The sequence below is a fragment of the Emydura macquarii genome, unplaced genomic scaffold, assembly GCF_026122565.2.
Source record: "Emydura macquarii macquarii isolate MOO-44397 ecotype Brisbane River unplaced genomic scaffold, CSIRO-AGI_Emac_v2 contig_1363, whole genome shotgun sequence".
Classification (NCBI taxonomy): domain Eukaryota; kingdom Metazoa; phylum Chordata; order Testudines; family Chelidae; genus Emydura; species Emydura macquarii.
In genome coordinates this window covers 14,611,209-14,631,962 of record NW_027131500.1, presented here as the reverse complement: position 1 = coordinate 14,631,962, position 20,754 = coordinate 14,611,209, and positions in this window count along the sequence as shown.

Genomic DNA, 20,754 nt, shown 5'->3' with positions numbered 1-20,754 from the left:
TTATAAAAATTTGTGAAATGCAAGTGATGATCTTACATTTTCTTCATATAATTGAATTCATAAAACCATTACTCAATAGCTAAAGACCTGTAGCTGAGTCTTTGACGAAATGGTCTAATGTGCAGTAAAGCAAGCAGGGCAAGTATCTTTTCTACATCACTATTGACAATTTTATCATCTGCATCTAGCAATGACCATGTACATGATCTAGTATTGTTTGTTTTGTTCCTAATACTGTATGTTTTAAAATGCCTTCTTATTGTCTTTAGCTCTGTTGACAACTCTGATTTGGAGGGCCACCTCAAGGGTTGATAGTCTTCATGTTCATTCAATCATTGGACTCTCTGATGAGAGCTTCTCAGCTAACTTACACCCAAAGGAGTTATCTGGGGCCTGTTGATTTGAAAATGTTTAAGTTTAGCTGATGCTGCCTCACATCCTCTTTTGACAAAGATGATAAACTTTCTATTCCACTCACAACATCATATGAAATAGATTTATTCTCCTGCTTCATTTCAAATGTAGAACAAAAAGCTCTCCAAAGTACAAATGTTAATTTTTGACATATTTTGGAAAACTGGGGAAATTCCAAAGCATTGGAGGACTGCCAATGTAGTTCCAATATTTAAAAAAAAAAAAAAAAAAGTAAAAGATGTCCCAGGGAACCATAAATCAGTTTGCATGACATCAATCTCATATAAAACAATGGAACAGTTAATTCAAGACAAGCAACAAAGAACTAGAGGCTAAAAATATAATTACTGCCAGTCAGCATGGTTTCATGGCAGGTAGGACTTGTCAAACAAATCTGTGTTTTTCCTTGATAAGAAAAAGGCAACTGTGATAAAGGCAACTGTGGTGATATAGCATACTTTGATTTTTCCAAGTCATTTGACTTAGTACTGCAGGACACATTGACTGAAATTTGCATTATATGGCATAGACAGAGCACAGAGATTAAAAACTGACTCTCTGACCCATTTCAAAACGTAGCCATTAATGGGGAAAAAGAAGTCAGGCTGGGAAGGAATTTTCTCTAGATCAGACTGGCAAGGACCTTGGGAGTTTTTTGCCTTGCTTTAGGCTGGGGCATGAATATTTTGCTAGGATTATCTGTCACCTAATCAATTCCCTGCTATTTCAGGGACCTCAGGTCTTAGTGGGACCTCAACTTCTCCTGTTCTTTGCCTGTAGGACACAATAGTTTAGTTTCCCAAGGAATTATATGCTTTAGTCTAACTAAAGCGTTCAGTTTGCAAAATACAATCTTGAGGATGTGTCCCATTACTGATGAAACTTTTGCAGTGCAGGCAAGTTCTTTCTCTGTGCCATCTATCTTATCAACAACATTGCCGAGATAAGTAAAATCATGGACAATCTTGACTGGGTGGTCACCCACTAACATGCCAAGCCTGCAGCATGTTCATAATCACTGACTGGAAGAATTTTGGTTTTACCCCAGTTAGTTTTCAGGCTGATTTTGCAGCTGAGCTTTCCAGGGCTTTAAGTGTTACAATTAGCTTATCCATTGATTTGACAGCAAATGCTATGTTATCAGAAAAATCAACATCAGTGAGGTTCTTATCATCAAGTCATATGCCTAAAATTCATTTACTTAGTGTCTGATCAAGCACACAGTATATGAAGGAACTGAAGATTTCTGGGGTGGCAACACATCCTTGTCCAGTGTCCAATCTAATTGAGAAAATGGCAGTTCTTTTTCAGTTTAAAAGGACGTAACCTGAAGAGTAATCATATAAGAGAAAGAACATTCCACAGAGCTTGTCAGGGAGGCCTGAGAGTTTCTAGGTCAGCATAGTGATTCCCTGTCAATAGAAACAAATGTGGCCTTGATATACACAAATGCAATGTGAACGGTTGAATTCTCATACTTTCTTGATAACCTGGAGGGAAGCCAGCTTGAGGTTTTCTCTCGCTCCTTTAGATATCAGCTGCTTGGGCTAACAAGACAGAAGCAAAAACTTTTCCCAAGATATAGAAGAGCAATGCCATGATAGTTACAACAGTCTCATTTGCTGCCTTTCATTTCCAAACTGGCAAAATAATGCCGTTTTGCCAGTCAGACAGGACTGCTTCTGATGATATTTAAGAGCATCTGCAGCCACAGAATAGCTGATAAGTAGAAAGACAGAGCTGATAAGTAGAAAGAAAGGAAGAAAGAAAGAAAGAGATATTGCTTTGGTGGTCAGTATTCTGACCTGAATATGGAACTGAAACATTGCACCTCACTCTCATGAGAAGAAGTTGGACACCATTCAGATGAAGCATCTCCAAATCATCAAAACCATGAAATGGTATGAATTCAAGTTGAATTAAAAGCTCAGTTTTCTAACTAAACAAGTCCTGTTCTCACAAACAGTTGGCCACCACTCCTCTTTAAGGTGATATGGTCATCTTCTCTGAATGTCTACCAACTTCCCTGAGAATCATCTTTGACTTTGACAATGAAAGCAGGATAGGAATGGCTCCCCAAAGACCTAAAACCTGATTCCCTGGCTAGAAGGTGTCAGATACCTATACTTCACAGGCATCCTACCCCATAACATGCCAGATTTGGCTCAGGACAAAACATCATGGAAGCACCCAGTGTACTGGTGGCCTCTATGCTGTCCAATGACATCATGAAAACTAACCTAGTCTGTTATACAGGACAAACACAATGATCCAGTGGTCTATAATGAGGTGTGCACCGCCCTCCCCCTCACAGGTTCTGAGGGGGTTAATGTGGGCCTGATAGACCAGTTATTGTACCTGGCTGCACCTGGATGGTGAGCCAGGCTTAAATGATCATGAACCCCAGCTGGGCAGGTGCAGGATGGTTAGTATAAAGCCAGGAAGTTGACAGTAGAAGAGGGCTGCAGGAAGAGAGTCTGCAGTTACTCTCTGGAAGTGCAGAGGTGGTGAGGAGGAATCCAGGGGGGGAGAATAAGCCCTGGATCTTGGCCCTGAAAGAACCCAGAGAAGTTGCAGAGAAGGAAACCTGAAAAACTCTGTGTGGGAAGAAGCCCACGAAAACTGCAGTAAGGAATAGAACTATGCAGATCTTAGCTGGTGGTTATAGGGTCTCTGGGCTGGAGCCCTATGTAGAGGGTAAGTCCATGTTCCCCTACCAGCTACTGGGAAGTGGTGCAGGACTGATGAAGGCAGCATCTGGACAGTTGGTCCAGTGAGATGTCGATATCCCAGAAGAGAAAAATTATACAGTGATTGGTTGGATAGCTGAGTCACAAAGAGAGAGCACCCAAGTCCTGGAGAGCGAGAGGGACTGCAGAGTGAGCAGATGGAAGGGGGCACTAGACTAGACAAGAGCTGATTCCCAGATCCAACCTCAAAGGGGCACCCCAGAAGAGTGTGAAGCCTGTTACAGGGTCTCTTCTGTCCTCAAACACTAAACTATCTGTGCAGTGGTTCAATGACACTCTTAATCCCAGGGCCCCGGCGGGGAGGACACATGCTCCTCCAACTCCCAGAGCCCTAGCAGGGGCACAAAATGTGCTGCTCCAAAAGTGCTGAAATTTAAATTCCTACACTTGCCCCTGAGGCTGTCTGAAACATCACCAGGTACAGGAGAGCTTATGTACGTCATACTCACATCTGCAATTCTCTCTTCTCCTTATGCAATTACCAGATTCTTCTTAAATTATACCTGTCCAATATCAAACTCAATGATTTATTCAACTATAGTGCTGAGTGGTATTAGAATAATAAAGGTGGGGGTATGAAATCACAATTTCTACCTCCATTAACTTCTAGGCTTTACTAATCAAGGAGGATATAAACCTTTTAGGTCCTGGAGGAATCCATTATGTGGTTGGTTGTTTTGTTTTTTTCCTAACAAAAAAGCTGAGGTTATTTGCAGGTAATGGATGAAGCACTGAAGTGAAGCAAGGGATTCTTTATTTTAATCTCTAGATGGACCTGTGTTATTTCTGAGCAATTTGTAATGAATCCTATGACTTTTAGAGCTTGGAACCTAAGTCAGAATAAAATGAAAGGCATGTATTAAGTAGACAGCAGCATGTTTGTTTCTGTACTGTCTGTAAACTTCCCATATTTTTGCCTCCATTACTAAGTTTTATTAATGCTATCATAATAGTTGTTATATTTACAAACACAATTTACTTTTTCTTTTTGTGTAACATTAAAAAAATAAAATGAACCCACCACCCCACATTTCACAGGTTTTTCTTTAATCTTCTTGCTGTCTTGCCCTGATTCTTTTGTGGATTCTTATAACCAGGCATTACTATATGGAATTCAGAGTGCAATAAGAAGTTAACACAACAGCAGTTAAGAACAAGATCTATCAATTCTGATTTACAGTAATGGACTAGGTGCATACAGTACCTCCTCAAAACTATCATTAAGTGTGAGTAGTACAAACATGTTTTAACAGGATTCAGTACTTCAGTCTCATTCTATTAACATCTCATCTATTACCATATTTTGGTACCCTCACTACTTCCAGAAATAAATTTGAACTATTGAAATTTCCTACCAGTCCATATTTGCAATCATGCAGTGTCACTAAGAAGAGAGTAGACATTTGTACAGCAATCTAGCGTGACTGGAAATAAGCAGGCAGATCCTCAACTGGAATAAATGGCCAGTGTGCTGTTGAAGTCAATGGTACAACAACAATTTACAGCAGCAGAGGAGCTGCTCCTTAGAATCCATAATTGTGTCTTTTTTTCTTTACACAACAAACATAAAATGAAGGAACATACGCACGCTGTAGTCCAAATAATTGTGTTTACTAACTATACAACACATAGTGTCTAACTATATACATACACCACATTGCTGCTCTGGAAGGGTTCTGGTGGCTTCTGAAACACAGAAGTCAGAGAGGGCCAGTAAAGGGCTCAAGTAAAGGAAGAGCCAGTAAAAGGCTTAAACATACTATTCAGTTCCTATACAGCTACACCCATGCATCTGGACTGAGCACTGAATTTGCAGAATTTATTAAATGCTAGGGAGTCAAGGGACTGACAAATTCTCATCTTTGAAGGGTTTGAAATTAGACACCCCACTGAACCTGAAATGTGGTAAAATATCCTAAACTTAAACAGCAAAAGGAAAATGAAATTTGAGCTTGATCCAAAGCTCATGTAAGTAAATGAAAAGACTCCCAGTGACTTCAATGGGCTTTGGATCAGGATCTATCTCATCTAAAACAAAATATGACTTTTTTGTTTTGTTTTGTTTTTGTTAAAAGATGTGTAGAAAGATTCAAAGTATAGAGTAGCCAAATAGGATGCTTCAGATAGTTTTAGGCCTCTCATGCAGGCAAAATCCTATCCTGTTTAAAAATTTAACAAACTGACATTGCTAGCAAACAATACAAATATTAATGAGTAGTTCTGTGTTGAAATTTTTCTTCATTTATACTTTGTTGGTGCAATGTAGTCGTGGTCACCCCTCCTCCTTTGGCTCAGAGAAAGGCCATATCTACGTCATTCAGTTCACAATCTGTTGGAAGGGGGAATTAGCAAATAGGCAGTTTATGGGTGCTCTGGCCTTCAGGCAGAGAAGGGTGAATATGCAGTCTGTGGGCTCTGGGCCCTTAAATAGGCACAGAGACAACAGCAAACTATAGGCTCTGGACCCTTAGGCAGGGTAGGGAAAGTGAATGGGCTATGGCCTGATGTCTTGGCTCAAGTAACAACAGGCAAATGCAGGCCTCTTGGCTTATGGTGGGGGTGGCAGGGAGACCTGGGCCCACTCAACTCCACTAGGTCCCAGTCAAGTAGCAGTGGGTACCACCACTAGGTCAACAGGATTCCAACTGAAACACGCTGACACAAATGTCCACCACAAGAACCAGGCTACCGTCTGGTTCCTGAGCTACTTCCTAGCAAAGTTCAGGAAAGGGTACCATTGTTCAGAGGTCCTCTGCCTCATCGGAGTATTCGGCCACGAGCAGACTCAGCAGCTCCTCTCTGGCCTCAGGGCAGTGGCAGCAACCGCTGGCTTGAGAGCAGAGCTGAAGGCCTGCAGCAAGCAGGACACATCTAGCTCCCTCCCTGGCTCTGCAACAACTTAGTTGGAGGCTGTGCCCTTTATACTTCTTGTCTTGCCTCTCAACTTCCAGTGGGCAGGATGGGTCCAGCCTGGCTCCGCCCACAGACAGTGGCCCCTCCCCCTCCGGCTCACGGAGAGGCTACACCACCGCACTACAGTTGCGTATCTACATATTGTTGTAACTTGTTAGTTCCATAAACAGTAAAACAGAAAAAATTCACAGCCATCATAGTGACTAACAATAAAAGTAAGAAATACACTTTGAATGTCTTGGGAGAGAAGCTGGGTGTGTCTGTGGATTACTCCTAGGGCAGGTTTGTCTGTATATAATAGACATATTTGATGTTTCCAATGGACACATAAATAACTGCTTTGGGATCTGGTATAATTCCAAGTTATTTTGTAAATGTTGGTGAAGGAGAACATTGACTTTTTTATGCCTGTACCTGATCTTTTATTTTTGTTTTAACTAATAGTTTTTTGACAAGTGGGAAGATAAAAGGTGACAAAGAGAATCTGAAAAAATATTTATAAACTTTAAAAATAATGGCAGTAATCATGCTCATCTTAGGCACCAACAATTCTTTCTTATTACAGACTATCAGCTTGATTCTGCTCCCATTGGGTTCTATGACAAAATTCTTATACATGCAACAGAAGCAAGACTGTGCCCTAAGCGGCAAACTGCATTTAGCAAACTGTGGCTTTTTCTTCATTTTGATGACTAAAAATACCCCACTTTTGTAACTGAACTTTCTGAATATCTGCTTACATAATATCGTGCTGATTTTGCTCAAAATGCCTTCGGCATCTGCTTCATTTTATGAGTGAAAATAAGAAAATACCTGCCTGTGTTCTGAACCATCATGCACTGTAATTACATCTAGAGTTTGCCAAGATTATTTCTGGAGTTAAAAACTGCCTTCTTTTATAATCACACAACTAATGGAGTAAAATGCAGTAATATATTCCTGCAAAATGAGTCTAGGAACCCAAAAATGTGCTATAAATATTTAATTAATCCTCCTAAAACAGTGGCAATAAAGCTGAGGATTAATCAGTTTATCATTTCTTGATTGTTGTTGACAGTTTGACATGTGTTAATAATCTGGAAAGACTTCACTCATCAGAAGCAGTTTCACATTTGACATCCAGGCATTTTTATGGTCTCCCATACAATACATCTATAATATTAGAAGATCTGTCCCATTCATGGAATAGAAGGGTATTCCAGAGAATTCTTGGCACTGTGCTTTACCTTCTAATTAGCACAGGCGGAGCCTACGAGTGGCATTTTGGTGTTTCAAAGCTCAGCATCACAGAGTCTAACTTTTAGTTCCTAAAATAATCATAGGAACAACACTGCAATCCGCAAAGCTAAGTTAGGCATGTAGGCTCCCTATACAATGAATGGGGAAAGAATGTGATCCACAAAAATCAACATGCTAGGTGGGAAGCCACTTAAACTTGCCAACGAGAAATGGCAATTGGAGGTGTGTGCACTAAGCCTCACCTCTCTCACCGAGATAGATACCAAAGTCTAGGATGCATGGAGGTGCCTAGCCATCCATGAATGACTGAAGGAGCTGGTGGTGTTATCACCACAACTCACCTTTTATGTTTTATCCCAGTGGTTTGAGCTATGGGATATTCTGATGTGACTGCCACCCAATTAAAGCTGTTCCACTGTGCATAAATAATAAGAAAGTGATTGGAACAGGGGGAGTGGACCCAGGGTCTCCCATCTCTTAGGTGGCTGCTATAACCACTGGACTAGAGAGTCATTCCTTCTTTTGCTCTCTCTGGCCCAATGTCTAATTATTTACCCACAGTGGAACAGCTTCAATAGGAGAGACAGAGAGAGCAGCATCAGCAGGTTCTGCTGCCCTTTGGTGGGAATGGGGGGAAGCTAGGGTGCAGCAAGTGGACAGTCTACCAAGAGAGGGGAGACTGTCAGAGCAATCAGGGTCCCTGGCACCACCATTTCATCAGGGCAGGTCTCCCAACCACAGTAGGTCCCACTACCCAACCTTGGCTCTGACACCCTGCTCTAGAACCATTCATCCCAGAAGGAACAGGAGGTACACGTAGTGCCCAGTGCAGCTGCCTCCTGTCCCAACCACTTGTCCAGAGACCTGATGAGCCAGGGAGTGGGAGAAAGGAAAAGGAGACCAACAAAGGGAAAAGAGGGCTGGGAACAGGAGCTGTCAGCACCGGGGGCCCAGGGAATGAGGGGGGCATAGACCCAGCCTTGCCCATTCTAGGGGCTCCAAACTGGGGAGAGGGCATCTGTAGACTGGGTGGGAAGTCAAAGTGGAAGGAGAGAAAGAGATGGGGGCAGGCCTGGGGCAGGCAGCGGGGGTGTTTGTCATGCTTCTGTCTTGCTTATATACACCAGATGTGTAACACCATAAGATCTTTTACTGCTCTTTCAGGTATGGCTGAGGTTAGCTTAAATACTTTTACACACAGTGCCAGCTGGTGGCTGAACAGCACAAAACAGTTCATTCTATTACATCTCCCCCTTTAAGTTCTACATTCCTACCCTTTACAATATTAACACTGCCACATGGTCTTTGAAGTTCAGTATGGATCAGTTTGTTAATTATATGGCACAAACACAACAATTTAGTCATCTAGCTGTCCATTAGTTACGACTGGCTGTGATCAGCCAGAATCCTTGAACTGTCTTCTTGTTCTGCATCTGCCAGTTGTAGTTTGCTCTGTTGATTGCTTTCTCTGAGAAACAAACTGTAGATGGTCAATAATTTCTGTTGAACTCTCCAATGTTGGTCTTAATCACGTATGATTTAGGTGCTGATTTTTTTTTTCTTTATGACATCTGGAGTTGTCCATCCTTTTTCTCCATCCAATTTGACATGAACACTATCATCCAGTTCTAGACCCGGCACTGAGTGATGTGTCTGAGTGACATCTACTTTTAAATGTTCATTAGTTCTTGTCACCAGTTCTGAGTTGTCTTCCAATCAGGAGTTGTGCTGGACTATATCTAGTAGCTGCGATTGGTATTGATCTGTAACTCAGAAGGGCAAGGAATTGATCTTCTTGGATAGGATTTTCTTGACTGTACAGTTCCCTCAGCCTCTCCATATACTTATGTCTAATGTGAGCTGCTGCTAATATGATCAAGATCATTTCGAATGACTTAAATTCTGCTTCAGTGAACTGTGGCCCATTGTCCATCACTAGCTGTTCTGGAATACAAAGTGAGTAAAACTGCGTTTCAGTTTCTCAGTAACACTGCAACATGTTGTGTCTTTCAAGTACATTATTTCTTTATACCTGGAAAAATAGTCTATGACAACTTGGTAATGATGTCCTCTGAATTGGCATAAATCAGCTGATAGTAACTTCCAAAGTCTCTCTGGTCAAGGATTTGTACACTGTATGGTTCAGCATTGTTTCTTATGTTGATTTTTACTACATCTCCTTTATTTCCTTTACTTACATCTCCAATATTATCAGATCCTCCATCGAGTTCTTCCACCTTTCTCACTAGGCCCATCATGACTGCCATGCTGCGGCTAAAAAGGTTGTTGGTCTTTGATCCCTTGATGATATGTACTCTGAAGGCATATGTTTTGTCTTGTAAGTTGGTTCGGTAGAGAACTGGCCCATGCAGTTCAGAATACCTCCAGAGCTAGTCACAGATGTGGCAGGTGACTTCAGCTCTGGGAGGGGTTGAAGGAGATTGTAGGTCCCTTCTGAGATGACTGTGACATCAGCTCCTGAGTTAATTTTAAAGTCAATAGTCTTGCCTGGGATATTCTGTTTCTCTCTCCAAGCAAGCTCTGTGTCATCACTAGTGTCAGATCCCAGAAACAATGGCTCTCCATTGTCTGCAATATGAGTCAATTCACTGACTCCTTTGGTGTGGCAAACAGCTTCAAAATGTCCAGGAGTGGAGCAGGAGAGCTAAGGGGTGTTGCATGTGCAGAAGGCTGGAAGGAGGCAGTGGTAGGGAGGCAGACTAGAAACAGGGGCAAAAAGCAGCCAGAGCTTTAAGAGGTAGTGGCAGGCAGAAAGGATGCTGTGGTGGGGTCAGGAGGAGGAATGATGAGTGGGAGAATAGGTGGGGGAGAAGGCAGGGTAATAGGTAGGGAAATAATGGGCAGTCTGACTGTAGCTGGGCTTGGCTCAGCAGCACCGAGGAGCCAGCACAGGAGCTACACTGCCTCCAGGACCTTCTGCATTTGTTAAGCACCCCCCCACACACACACACACTTTTTTCCCCCCATAAGTTGAGCACTGTGGGCACCTGAAGGAAAGCAGCAGTGGTCATACTGAGAGCTTAAATGTAGGCACCCAGGGAACTTTAACTTTGAAAATTTAGGCTCTGAGTGAGTTTAGGTGCCTGCCATCAGTGGGAGTTTTGTGGATTACGATGGAAGTTAGGGGGCCTACAGCTGAGATTTAGTTGCCTAAACCTGGGGATTAGGCACCTAGGCACCTAAGTACTTTTGTGGATTTGGGCCTTAATAAGTTTAATTCTGCTCTCTCTTACTCTGCTTTTATGTCAGTGTAACTCTTCTGACATCAGTGACGTGACTCTGGATTTACACCTGGGTAAATGAGACTAGAGTGTGACCCTTTGGTCTCATTAGTTTTACTGAGAGTACTCATCCAAGGAATTCTCGGGGAAGTGAGGAAAGAGTTGATCTGCTTTCCTACAAAAAAAGAGCAGTTATCTATTCTTGTTGCAGGAATCTGCAAGGGAGAAGCAAAGTTATCTGCCTTCAAAGGAGAGCCAAAAAAGGGATCAAGTGGGACTTGAAGGATGCTTGTGGCCTGGGAGTCTTGAAATGGAGGAAGCACTAATGCTGTCAAGGAAGTAATCTCCTCCTCCTTTCCTGTATTTGGCTTTCCTGTATTCTGGGTAAGGGTAGGGTCCTCTTCTGGATTAAGTATTTTGTAATAAACAATCACTGACTAAGTAGCTTTTTCCAGTTTGACATTTTATTTCCTGGACCTCATAACTCTCAAGTGCCCAAGATAATTACACAACAGCACCCGAAACTATTAATGTGATATTTACAAGTACCTTGATGATGTTCTTCTCCTCCCAGATCTTTTACATCTGCAGACCTACCTGCCATCATTCCACACATGCTGCTCACTTGTCATCCCCCTTTTCCCACATGCAATGGGGTATCCATGCCTAAAGGGCAGTGGTTCTTAACCTTTCCACAGAAGAAGCCTGAAACGGGGCGTTAAGGCCACCCCCAATACCAGCTCTGCACTTGCGAGGTTGAGAAACACTGCGTTAAGGTGACTAACCATCCATCTAGGCTGCACTTGGAGAAGGAGCCAGGGAAAAATGAGTGTTAATTAAAGATGAAGCTCAGCTGGACAAGAAGAGCTGGTGCCTGTATAAAGCCCGATAGCTGAGAGTAGAAGGGGGCTGTAGAGGGAGAGACTGCAGTCACACTCAGGCTGAGAGAAGGCATGGGAGGCAGCAGTCAGGGGATACTGCAGTAAAGTTTACTATTGTGCAGACCTTAACTGCTTATTCTAGGGTCCCTGGACTGGAACCCAGTGTAGAAGGTGGGTCTGGGTTCCCTTACCAGCCCCTGGGGAAGTGACATCATTAAGAGGCAGTGAATGAAAAGACTGCCTAGGACAGCAAGTCCTGAGAGATTTTGAGAATGTAACCCCCCAAAGAGGGGGAAACTTGAGTGACCTGGCTGGAGGGGCAAGCCACAAAACAGGAGTTGAGCTCCAGGAGATCAACACAGAGAAAGGGTGATGGAATGCAACAGCAGGAAGGGGTGTTGACCTGGAGGAGCTAATCCCCAGACATGGCAAAAGGAGGTGCTCTAGTGGTGAGTAGAGTAACCTGTTTGGCAAAACTGCATCAAAAAATCTTTCAACCAATTCTAATTGCAAATATCTTTCAAAGTTTTGTAGACTCCATCTAAGGCCAGAAGGGACCAATAAATCAACTGCTCTGACTTCCTGAATATCATAGGCCATTAAAATGCACCATTACCCTTTATTGTATCTCAGTCCACAAGCCCTAGATCCTCAAAATCTTGCATGCTTTCAGTGCTGCTTCCTGCCTTCTCATTTGTATAAGCATGACCATATCATCACCATCCTCAGTCACCTGCACCGGCCTCCTGTTCTTCCTAAAACTGACATACTTGGACATATTCCAGCATATCTCATGGATGCTGATCCACTTTATTCTCATCCCAGATTTATCCATTTATTTGGTTCCTCTGTACCTCTGCCTACCACCATTCTATTGTTTGTGCAACAGCCTTTTTCTCTAATACCCGCCTCTTCCCACCCCAGCCTCAGAGGAGTTCTGTGTCCCCGCTGATTGGGGGGGGGGGGCGCATGCCCCTACTTCCCCACCTTGCGCACACCCCTGCCTGGAATAATGGCCACAGCATAGGCCAGCTAACCAGTTTTAATTTCTATTATGTCTGCAGAAATACTTCTAAGCACCATGTGGAATGGCAGCAACAATATTACTGACTATGATAAAATCCACACCTTTCTAAGGGGCTGTCTACAGACACAATTAAAATTGAAACCAGTTACTGCGAGGTACTTTGCAGAGATGCATTCAGAATGCAATGGAACAAAACTCTTCATTTGAAGAATCTGGCTAGAGACACAGAATACTAATGTCACACAGAACAAAATAAAAGTCTTTACAGAATAAGGTTGCAGACTTGGAAAACCCATTTGGGCACTCCAAGTTATGTCTGTTTGTCTTTCCAGAATATGTGATAAAAGGAAAACCCACAGAAATTATGCAGATTATTTTTCTTTTTATATGAATCATTACAACCCACTGATACCCTTCATTTACATATCTATGTGCACATTCCATATCTGGCACCAAAGTCCCCCAGGAACATTTTGGAGGAAGGCCAGGAAGCTCAAAAATTGTAGCAAGGTATCTGATGCCCTGAAAAAAGTCGTTTTCCAGGTCTGTATAAAATCTATAGGACAAGACTCCACATTCTGAACAGCTACTGAATTAACTAGAGGTCTTTAGCTGTTATATTTTAATTTCTAGATGACTGTGTTCTGAGTGGGGAAAAAATGACCAGCTTCACATTTTTCCCATAATGGAAAAGGTAGAAACTTATCTGAAGGACCTGTATTAATAGAATCCATTAGCCAATTATTATTGTCTCTGGCTATTTACCTTGTTCATGGTTTGCTTTATTACCACAGCTGATTCTTTACAACAAAGATTTGTGCTTAGCCCCTGGGACCTGATGGGGTATTGTAACCCTTTTAGGTATTTTTACTACTAATCTGAAGCCCTCAAATGTCTCAAGGACACTGATCCCCAATACAGAATTGAAATAACTGAACTGGCTAATTGAGAAGACCAAAATGTTAACAAAATTAGCCAGTAAGTATATTCACACAGCAATTTGGTTGAAATTTAGCACTGAAAAAGAAAGGGAGAATAAGAGTGATGGGGTAATGCAAAAACCTACACAAGAAATAAAAATAGAAAGGGGAAGAGAAGAAAGAGTAGTGTTAAAGGTCATTAATAAAATAGATTTTCCCCACACTTGAAAGAAGAAAAGGTGATTTTTACTAGGCTACTCTTGAAGATAATATAAAACAATGAGTCTTAGTTGTTTGCTTTATTGTTCTATTCTTGGTTCAGAATTAATAACTAAAAAGCATTTGTTATTTTATTTATTAAAGTTGTATATATTTTCATATTGAAATATAAGATTACTGTTTACCCAGAATGGAGATTAATCCAGTTGATACCACACTCCAGCCCAACACACAGAATCAAAAAATTTCTCTCTCTTTTGTCTCACCCGGGATGGGCAGATGGGATTGCCCTCGGTATATTGCTTCTGAAAATGATAAACTATATAAGGCTTAAAAAGATCAGCCTCAGTGATTCCCTCCCTTCTCTGCCACCCACACACCTCCCTTTTTATTGCATTATGTCTGGTTCAGAGTTGATTATTAAGAAATTATGATTACTTTTCTACACTCTGTATCCAGACATATGTGGTTTGAAATAGAATATTATAGTTTTTTTGGATAAGTGATTAATCACCTATGGATACCTACCCTATTTATTTATTTTAACCTTACAGGGAAGAGGTAGAGGGATAGAATTGATAGATATGCTAAGAAGTCTGGCATAGAAAAAGACAATGCCTCCCATCCATTTAGATTGCAAGCATCATTACTAGCTAAAGGTGAAGATTATGCTCTGATTGAGTTTTCCCCATTTTACACATTCCTTTGAGTCTTTATTCCTTTTTCTTCTGGGTATGCAAACCGATTCTCACTGAGGATGGCCCCAGTCCTGCAAACATGTACAAATGCATGTAACTTATGCATGTAATTTAGATCCATTGACTTTAGAGAGACTATTTGCATGAGTAAAGTATATGGGTAAAGATCTTGTTGGCAGGACCAGGGTTTAATACAGTAAAGACATAGGGTTACATTCACAAGGGGGACTTAGATGCCTAGCTGCTTGCCACTTTAGGTGTCTAAATCCACTTTAGGTGATACTGGCATTTACAGAACTCCTACTCACCTGCCACCTAAGCCTATAGGTGCTTAAAGTCAATAGACACCTAAATTTCCACTATTAATGTCCTTGAGGTACCTACATTTCAACGGCTGGGGATGCGCACAGCCACTCATGACACTAACTCATGACACACCTCAGCAACTTGGCATCTAACTCATGTCAAAGATCCAGAGGGGTTCACAAACTATGCATTCTCTCATCTATCTTGCATGTTGGGCTCAATCCAGTAGGCATGAGCACACCTAACTCTGCACTAAAGACAGAGGAGTGTTCAGCACTAACAGACTTACATTCACTTTTACTTGTGTTGAGGGATGTATGTTCTATATAAAAAAAATCCACACCAAGAGAATATTAATAGTGTTGTAAAATGAAATTAAAAAGCTAGGAAATGCCAGGATTAAGACTGTCATGTAAAACCTTCATGCTGACCTCATATGCATATACATTGACAGTATATAATTATGTGATCATATACTTTTTTCCTACAGGATGAACAGAAATGAGGTAAGGTTATATAGCGAATGAGGCTGGGGTTTCAGAAAGACAAACAATGGCCTTGTGATGAAAACACTGGGCTGGTACCTGGGTCCAGAGTCAGAATCCTGCAGCAGTATATACAACAATGATGTGCACCATCCAAAGGTTAATTAGAATTGCCAATGGCCAATGAAAAAAAATAGATTTTCAAAAGGAAAATACTTAACTAAACATTGATAGAACGTTCTGGATGCTAATAAAGCCCTGTATTCTCATGCACCAATATTCAAGGAAAATGATGCCCAGCACTTGCATTGCATTATTATTTTCAAAATGATTTACAAATATTTAATCCTTACAGCATTCCTAAGAGGCACTGTAGGTAAGTCATATTGTCCCTCAAAGCTGATTTAGATGCAGGTCTTCCTGGAAGGTTATCAGATATCTAAATCCCTTAGTCTGATTTAAATTTCATTAGCCTTCCAGGAAGATGTGCATCTAACTTCCTTAGACTGCTTTAAAAATCTCAGTCCTAATTACTTTTCTCAGGCCACAGAAACAGTATCAGTGAAGGTATTCAGGTTTTCAGCTGCTAGTCCTGTGCTCAAACCACATCTCTTCCCCATACATCACAGCTTTCTCAAGACAAAAGCGTAAAAATAAAAGACAAGGAAAGCTCAGATCAGAATTACGAGTTAGCTTGGTCATATTAAAACAAGGTAGAAATGGAGATACTGATTTAAGAACATTATCCATCTTTTGCTCCTTCCAGGGGGCTAGAGAAGTAGTGAAGTTCTGTCTTTTTTGGCCCATACAAAAGGAGCCACTTGTGTGATCGAGTAAGTCCTCCAGGAAGTATAGGGATTCCACAGGTCCTGTCTTGCTGCAGTTGCCTGGTTTTCCTATGAGGTGCTGTATGCTGGGCAATAGAAACAACAAAGGAGCCCAACACAGTGCAGTGGCAGGCTGCAGCTAGAGAGTAGAAGGACATTGTTACCTTATTTCTGCAGAGTTTTCTTCCTAATAAAGGGTTTATCCTGGGACTGGTCTATTGGTCAATAAGATACTACACCCTTCAGTACAGCAATAGCTACATTTATGCAGGGAAGCACTGATCCTAGATAGTCAGACGTAATGTACAGTAGCTCTCTCTGTACCTCAGTATGAAAAGGAAAAAGGGAAATATTCAATCTGTATATGCATGCAGTTTTAAGATCAAAAGCAGAGCTAGGTGCATACTAAAACAGTATTAGTAAAAAACCATTTAAAATAGAAACAAATTCATGTTGCCTGTATCCACTGGCCCGTTTGCTTTTTGTGAATGTTAGTCTGAGCAAGTATTTGCTTCCATGAGTTTTCATAAAATATTGGAATTGTTTCCTTTACAGAAACTGTACTGATTTGTCATTATATATTTCATGTTCCTCTAGATGTTTATAACTTTATTTTTGATCATTTCAACCAATTTCCATGGTACTGAAATAAACTTTACATATTTGTAATTATCAGAATCAGCTCCAGTCACTCTTTTGAAGATGGGTACTGCAAGTGATTCTAATGAGATTCCAATCAGCCTCTTTGTTAAGTTCCTTCACAATTCCTGGCTATATGCCTTCTGGTCCTAGGGACTTGTTGCTCTTCAGTTTGTTCCAGCACCTTTACTTCTGGCAGCTGGATCTGACAGCATCTCATTTTTAACCACTTAAAAAGAGTAGGTTTGGTTGGCCCTCTTTATCACATGAAAAGAGGATGTCTCCCCCCAATATTTTCTGCTGTGAAGACAGATGCAAATAAATCACTTAGGGCCAGATTTTAAAGGAATGTAGACACCTAATGATGCAGGTAGGCACCCAGTGTGATTTTTCTAAAGCACTTAGGTACCTAATGAGAGATACTTAGGTGCTTTTGAGAATTCCACTAGGCACCTACCTGCATCTTTAGGCACCTAAATGACTTAAAAATATCTGGCCCTTAAAGTCTCTGCAATATTTTATCCTCCCTGTAATTGCTTCATTTATTTATTGGTAGTCAAATGAATACAGTGAGTTCTTTGTAGTCCTGGTTTTATATCTTAATTTAGCTATTTGCTCTTTAATATTGCTTTTTGGCTCCCTAACGTTCATCTTACATTTTATCTGCTATAAATTCATACTTCTTTCTATTGACTTCATTTGAACTTAATTTCCACTTTTTGAAGGACATTTATTTGGTTTCCATAGTCTCTTGTGCCTTTGCTCTCTAATCATATTATTTCTTTTAAGGGGTATCCATATTTCCTGCTAATATTATGATAAATTTAAGTAATCTCCAGGCTGACTAAGGATTTTAATTGCCTAACTTTTTTTGGTTCAGAAAGGTTGGAGGGCGAGGGGGGTGTATGAAAGATCTAGTTAAACAGCAGGTGCTTCTCTTTTGTATTCTACTGCTAACTGATCCAGGTATAACTTCTCTAAAGCTTATCCTAACATTTGGGCAGTTTAATAGTAGGTGAAGTCACCAGCTAATCCAGTTTCATTAGACTTGGTTACCTATTGTAACCTTATCATTTTCCTGAGCTGGAGGCCAATAGAATAACCCTACTAATGTATGTGTCCTTCTGACTTTGGACTTGTATCCTCTCAAATTCTACCATATGGTCCCCTCTACCCAAATTTAATCTCTACCTCCCACACATCTTTGATCTAACCTGTCCTTCCAGTATAGTTTACATCTAGATAATACAATATTACCTTTAAATTTCTTATACTGGTATAATGTTTTTATCACTGTTGAAATAAAATTGGTCATTTTTCTCTTTCCCATTTCATATAGTTCCCATTTCCAAATCTGTTTCCACATAATTCCTCACAAGAGAGACATGAAATTCTACCAAATTCACACATATTTTCAATAAATAATATTCTTCCGAACCTTTATATGCTCATATATACTTTCTGTAAAAAGAAGAAAAATATCATCTCCTGAATCACTCTTACACACAAGGAAGCTAGTCTGTGTTTAACTGGCATTTTATTCTTAAAGTTTGAGAAGTTCCTAGCTTTGTAATGGGATCCATAGTCTGACTACACATGCCCATTCTGAGAACACAAACCAAATGGCCTTTGTAAAGACTTACTATAAGCAAACGTGGATACTTAATGTTTGAGATTTTTCAGCTATGCTATTTCAGCCAGCATAACCTCTTTGCTAGATTTAGGATTCAGCATCTAATGGAACAAATTATCAGTTGTTCAGTAAGGGTGGAAATTCACTGTATCTACACAGGAACCTGACTGTTCATACTCTATGTAGGTGAAGTCTGAAACAGTTGGAAAGATTAATTCCACCTCCCCAACTCAGAAGCAGGGTGATGCTGGGCAGTGCCCCATCACTACCCATGTGGGAATGCGGGGCCACTGGTTTTGTGTTACTGTGAATCTTCAGCCACTCTAATGAATTGTCATCTGTGTTCTACACACACGCAATTGCATAGAAAGTGCTAGTGCACAGTGCTACAGCTATGTACACTTTCAAAATAAAGAACAAACAATTTTAGATGAACAATATCACAAATAACTTTCTATAGTTAAGAATTCATCAAACCAAAACTGCACTGCTTTGCCATCTATTGATGTGGAGATGGGCTTAAACCTCCAGAACCTGGCATAGAAGAAAACATTAACTCTGTTGTCTGAAATGTATATTTACTATGAAAGGTTATCACCTGCAGTTTCAGTATCTTGCAGTATGTCCACACAATATTTTCCACTGAGTCTTCCTGGAAATCACTAATTATAGCTATACTTAGAAAAACTGCCAGACTCTTATTTCCAGCTGTGTGACAGAAACATTTCTATTAGCGTGAGTGCACAGCTTGATCTAAAAAGGTCCCCTTTAGGGGGGAAAAAAAATCTATGGAGAGCTAAATTACAGAAGTTAAAAGTGATTCTCAAAGTTACATTTTTATCTTGGTTTTATTTACTTTTTGGTGCTCTTTTACTATTTAGAAAATTATTTTCAAAGTAAATTGTACAACACAAAATGTTTTTCCCTTATGGGAGAAAATGACAGCAACCGAGACCTCAATTAGCCTTAGTTCTCAAACAACTAATAAAAGAACAATCCTCTGAATTAGTGAATAGAATGAAAATAGATTAATGATTAACTTCCACAGCAAGGCCAACTTTTAACACACTATGGAGATTTCAGATATCTGTACCACTAGGTTATTAATAGTGCATAATAGTATAATAGTATAGTAATCGTATAATGGCATATAGTATATAGTATAATAGCATAATAGTAGCAAATTAAAAGCTATGATTATTTAAACAATTAGAACTAGGCTTAATTCAGTAATTCAGATTAGGCTATTCCCTCCTTCTATAATGTAGAAACAAAAGCCTCTCTAGTTTGAATAGCAGGGAAATTTCAGAAGACTGGAAGAAGTGATAAGTTTGTGTCAATATTCAAAATAGTCATATGGGATGACTGAGGTAACCATAGGCCAATTAGCCTGCCATCAATCCCAGGCAAAATAATAGAAAAGCTGATACTGACTCAATTTATAAAGAATGAAAAGATAGGAACATAATTAATGCCAATCTATATGGTTTATGAAAAACAGGGCTTCTCAAACAAACTTGTTTTCATTCTTTGATTAAATAAGTTTGGTTGATAAAGGTTTGTAAGGCATTTGACTCAGTAACTTGTGACATTCTGATTAAAAAGTTAGCAGCACGCAATATCAATAAAGCACACATTAAGTGGACTACATTGACTGACAGATCTCAAATAGTAGTTGTCAAAGGAAAATCACGGGACGGGGGTGTTTCTATGAAGGTTCTGCAGAGAACAGTAGTAGGCCTGATGCTATTCAACATTTTCATCAATGGGTTGGACATAAATATACAATCACTGGAGATAAAATGTGCAGATGACAAAGATTGGCAAAAGACACAGCCGTTAGAGTGGTCTGGCCCACTTGATAAGCTGGGCCCAACCAAACAAAATGTGTTTTAATACAACCAAGGCAAAGTTATACATCTAGGAACAAAGGAATGTAGGCCATATTTACGGACTGGGAGATTGTATCCTGGAAAGCAGTGAATCAGAAAAAAAAGATGTATGGTCATACTGAACAAACAAATCAACATGCGCTCCTAGTAAAATGCTGTGGCAAAAAGGATTAATGTAATCCTTAGTTTTATAAACAGGAGAAGTGAGTAGGAGGCCTATTTTACCTCTGGTGAGACTGATATTGGAACACTGCATCTAGTTCTGGCGTCCGCATTTTAAAAAGGCTGTCAAAAACTGGAGAGGGTGCAACAGAGCCATAAAAATTATTCAAGGGTTGGAGAACAGGCCTTACAATGAAAGACTTAAATGACTCAATCTATTTAGTTTATTAGAATGAAGATTTAGATGTGACTCGATTAAAGTGTATAAGTACCTACACAGGGAGAAAATACTAGGTACTAAAATAGACCCTCACTCTAGAGGAAGAAGATATAAAAAAGAATCAATGGCTGGAAGCTGAAGTAGAAAAATTCAAATGAAAAATCAGGCACTTAAAAAAAACACTGAGGGCAAACATTTAAACAAATTATCAAGGTAAGAGGTAGATTTTTCCATCTCCTGATGTCCTCAGATCAAACTTTTCCAGAAGATAGGTTTTAGTCAAGCAC